Source organism: Phoca vitulina, unplaced genomic scaffold (genome assembly GCF_004348235.1).
Source record: "Phoca vitulina isolate PV1807 unplaced genomic scaffold, GSC_HSeal_1.0 scaffold15, whole genome shotgun sequence".
Taxonomy (NCBI): Eukaryota; Metazoa; Chordata; class Mammalia; order Carnivora; family Phocidae; genus Phoca; species Phoca vitulina.
In genome coordinates, this window is record NW_022589718.1 from 35,647,001 (window position 1) to 35,652,369 (window position 5,369).

Consider the following 5,369-nt stretch of genomic DNA (forward strand, 5'->3'; position numbering starts at 1 on the left):
GATGAGGTCTTGAGGGTAGAGCTCCCATGAGTGGCATTAGTGCCCTTATCAGAGAGACCCCTAGAGAGCTCCCTCCCTGCTATGTCACATGAGGACACAGGGAACCATAAAGTGGGCCCTCACCAGTCACTGGATCTGCTGAGGCCTTGATTTTGGATTTCACAGCTTCCAGAATTGTGAAAAATAATGTTGTTTAAGCCACCCAAACTAAGACAACACCCATGAAACTATTACCTCTATCCATGCCATAAACCTATCCATCATCTCAAAAGTTTCCATTGGCTCTCTTGTTATTATTGTTTTGTAAGGAGGGTTTTTAAGAGCAGGTGTTGGGAGTTCATAGGCTATATTTACTTATTGGCCTTGTTTAAAGGAAAAGTAAACTTTGTGACTGGAGATAGTTTTGAAACTTGGAGCAGGTGGACCCTGAGTTTAGGCTCCTATCCCCCCACAGAAACTGGGAGATAGGGGTGCTGTGTTCCTAATGATTACATTTCAAAGAGTGGCCCTTAGGTACTTGAGAGATATATTACTGGATTGTAAATCTGACAAGTGTCTATTAAAAAGATTTACATAAATCTCAAGAGAGCAGAAAGCAGGTAAATAATTTATAATTATAGGTTTTCTAAAGTAAATGCTGTAAGAAAGGGGACATCAGGTCATAGAGCCAGGAAGAAACCTGTGTAAAGTTAACTCATGATGAGGGGAATGCTAAGTCCATCTTACTCAGTTCCTGATGGAGTGATTCACTTCGGCATATAAACACATTGCTCTTTCTACCATCTTAAAACAAAACCAAAAACAAAACAATAGTCTCTCTCTAGGTTCTACATCTTTCTTTGTCTACTGTGCCATTTCTCTACTACTTGGAAAGTTGCATTCTTTCTGGTTTTAATTCCTCTCCTTTTATTCCCTCTTGAATCTAAATCAACATCTTCTCCTCCTTTAGTTAAATTGATCTTGTAAAGATCATCATTCTAAGAGAACTAGAAACTTATCATTTAAATCTTGACACTTAAAATATATGAGGTGCTAAAGTAATTAATTGGCTTTAATAGATCTTCTACAAACACAGACCAGATCTATTCCAGCAAACTGGTATGTGTGGTGAGCCAAAAATAATTTCCATGTGACTAAATCCAGTAGTCAATTGTTAGCTCTCATCTTCATTGACCTAATAGCAGAGTTTGACCCGTTTATTTATTTTTTTCTTTAAACAGGTTTTTCACTTGCCTTCCAAGATGCCCACATTATCTGGGACTTCATTCTCCTTTTCTGGACTGACTTATCTTCCTTTGTCTCCTTTGCTATTTCTCCTTATCTCTTTATTCTCCAAAGTGACATTAACCAAAATAAATGTTACAATATTGGAATTGCTCATATCCTGTGCGGCCCCATTCAGTAGCCATGCGTGACTAGTGAGCAGTTGAAAAGTGGCCAATGTGACGGAGGAACTAAATTTTTAATTGTATCTAATTTTACTTAATTTAAATTTAAAGAGCCCCAAGCTTAAGGGTTAGCATGTTGGACAGGGAGGCTCTAAGATCCCTGGCATCTCCTCTTCTCTCTTTTCACTCCCTAGGTTTTCCTTTCTCAGGTCTTGAAACATCACCAGGACACTCCCTACCACCACTTTGTCTTAAGCATCAGTGAAAATTTCCCCCCTAAATTCCAGATTTGTATAGGTTATCACCTATCTCCACTTGGAAGTCTAATAAAAGTCTCAAACTTGGCATGACACAAATTGTGCCCTTCCCCCTGCCCCCAGTTTACTCCTCTCTCATCTATTCTCTTAAAGGAAGTAGTAACTCAGTCTTACTAGATACACAGGGGAAAAGCCTTGGGGTCATCTTGGATTTAATGTTTCTCTCATACCCACATCCAGTCTATTGGGGAATCCTGAGGACTCTATTTTCTTGTTTAACTTCCTCATGATCTATCCTGCTGCAACCCTAGTCCGAGCCACTATCAACTCTTGCCTTCTGTCCCCCACATTTCCCTGTAGAACTTTCTACTTCTGCTCTTGGTGCCATCATACCATCCCCAAAACAGAAGTCAGTGAGTTCTTTTCATAACACACATCAGATAATGTCAGTCCTCTGCTTAAATCCCCCAGTGCCTCTTTCCCTTGGGTCCACAGTCCCGCTCTTGACTCACATCTAACACTTTCAGTGGGACCTTCCCTGACCATCCTGTTTAAAATTGTAACTTGTTTCTGATCCTCTCTGCTTTATTTCTATCGAACTTAGTAGTACTTTCTATGTAGGTTCTGTTTATACTCTGTCACTGACTTGAACATTAGCACCATGAGAACAGCATCTGTTGGTCTGTTACATTCATTGGTGCAGCTCGTGTGCAATTACGGAATGTATCAATGAAATAAGCATTCATTCATTGGTGCATCTTGTGTGCAGTTACAGAATGTATCAATGAAATTGTCACCCCCAAGGGAGATAGGAGTTGCTTGAATACATTAAATGAATGATTGCTTTTCAAACTATGAATCAACTTCGCCTACAATTCATGTGCCCAGTAAATATTGTTATTTTTATGTCATAGGCCCATATAACCAAAAAAAGAAAGGAAAAAAGGAAGGAAGCAGGGAGGGAGGGAAGGAAGGAAGGAAGGAAGGAAAGAAAGAAAGAAGGAAGAAAAGAAATGTCCTCTTAATTAAATACTTTCTGTAAAAAGTTTACCTTTTTCTTATTTACCCAAGAGGCAGGTGAATTGGGGCAGCAGAAAGACCACTGATACCTGACCACTTTGCTTTACTGGTGATAAGTTATTGGACATCTTCCAACTCAACTTCATCATCTACAGAGTGAGGATGATAATCCTTATTCTGCGTACCTTGTAAAAGCGTTGCCAAGTTCAAATGAAAGAATGGGATGAAAGAGCAGTCTGTACCATGTCCCATGTAACACAAATGTGAGAGTTTATTCTACAGGTCTAATTCTAGTTAGAAATCAACTTTATAATTATATATATTTCCATGGAATGAGAAGGTGAAAGTAAGGGAAAATGTGCAACATGATTTCTAAATATCCTCTCCCTTCCAACTGTATCTCTCCTCACATCCTTATTTAACTCACTGCTGGAGAAATTCAAATCCCAGAGTTGTAACGTTCACCTATAAAGAAATTCTTTGCATTTTCACCGTTTATTCCCTGGAAAAAATACATGCATTTAATTTTAATTTTATAAAAAAATTCAAGAATCTGTGTTGGGAGGAGTTTCAAGGAAGATCATGTTTGGAAGAATCCTATAAAAGTGAGAAATACTGTTGAGGAGAATGATCAGCGGTGCTGAGAGGCAGTGTACCTTTGGAGGGTTATGTGTTGTAAGATATGATTGCAGACGGAGCCCTTTGACTCTGTCGTGGGTCATTAGTATTGCATTTTCTTAGGTGTTCCATAATGGAATTGTGGAATTTGTCTGTTTAAGGGATGCCACACTTAGGGGTGGAAGACTCTGAGATCAGCCTCATAATACCTGTGTCTGAAATCCTGCACTGCTACTTGCTGGCCATCTTAGGATCCCAGTTCCTCACATGTTAACGAAAGACGATACCAGTCTGCTTTGCAGAGTTGTAGTGAGGATAAAATTTCATAAGTGCAGCCTGGAGCCTTGCCCCCTTGGCCAGACCCTGGCCTGCCATTTACTATGGGGACAGCATTGGGCAGGACACAGGAACTCTCTGTTCCTCCAGTGAAAACCCCCCAAAAATTTGTTATGGAATTTACATAAGCCAATGGATGCCAAGGGCTCAGAATAGTGCCTGGCACACAGTAAATACCATGCAACTATTACATATCATTATTATTAACACCTACTAGATTATCATATGTGTTGTATAAGTTGGTTTAAACCAGTCCACTTGGGGATGCCTGGGGGGCTCAGTCGTTAAGTGTCTGCCTTCTGCTCAGGTCATGATCCCAGGGTCCTGGGATCGAGCCCCACATCGGGCTCCTTGCTCAGCGGGAAGCCTGCTTCTCCCTCTCCCACTCCCTTTGCTTGTGTTTCTTCTCTTGCTTTGTCTCTCTCTCTGTCAAATACAAATAAAATCTTTAAAAAAATAAACCAATCCACTGAATCTTTAGAAATTCATGTAAAATAGTTTACTTTATGATTTTTTTTTTAAAGCCAGGTTTTCAGTCACATAGCTTTTGTCTAAATATTTTAATCACATGTATGACATTCTCTAATTTGCTGCAGAGACACTTTTCAATTTTATCACATTATCCTCCATAGAGAGCACACAGTAAGTGCTTACTCTTTGCCTAACTTAGTGCCATTTGAGACACTGGCTTGCAGGACCATTAAATGAGCCACTTGAAATGAACAACGGAATTTTGTGATGTCGGACAAGTAAAATTTATGTGACAAGCTTTGAGAATTAACAGCCAATAGTGGATAGAATAATCGTCCCTAATGTTTTCATTTTCTTAGGTGCAAAGTGAATGGACAGCCCCATTTCCATAACCATAGGTGATAGAGCCTAGGTGCTGTCACAAAAACAGAATTCAGGGAAACAAAGCTTTTTTAAAAATGTGTCAGCATTCACATGTTCCAGTAAACGCAGTGCGTGCTGTCGCTGACAGCCTGATTGTGTTCAGTGAGTCGCGGAACTTCCAAGGGGAAGCCATATGATGGGCAGCGAAATGTGCCATCTGACTGGCGGCTGACTTGTTTGGTGTTGGCTGGTGCATATCTACATATTGCCCTCACCTGTCTGCTAGATAGGCGATGACCCTGGGAAAGGGTTAGCTTTATAATAGAAGGTTATCTGAGAGGCAGCACATCCCTGAACTGAATACCAAATATTATTTTTAAAATACTTGGAGGTAGATTCTACTCAGTCTCTTCATGCTTATTGTAATACCATTTCTCAGATGCATCAGCACCCTCTTTGTCCTGCAAGAAAAACAACAGAGCTAGCTCTAGAGATGGTATTAAATGATTTCCACCGTCTCCTTTGACTTCTCTTCCACCCCACGCATGTTTCTTGTTCTAGCCAAGACCTTCCTGAGATCCTTTTCAGATCTATGGGGGCAGCACATTCTATTCTGAAAGCACCATGGGATCGGAGCTAGATTACCTGGGCAGATCGATTCTCATCCTGCCTCTGCCAGTTAGTGGCCAATTAGTGATTCTGGAGAATTGCAATTTCTCTGAACACCCTATCAATAAAATAAATATATTGTTATTGCATTCTTAGTTTCTGTAGGGATTAAATGCAACAAATACTGTGGTAGTGCTATAGAAATATGAGTTATACGTAAGCAATGAATCATGGAACACTACATCAAAAACTAATGATGTAATGTATGGTAATTAACATAACATAATAAAATGAAAAAAATAAAAAA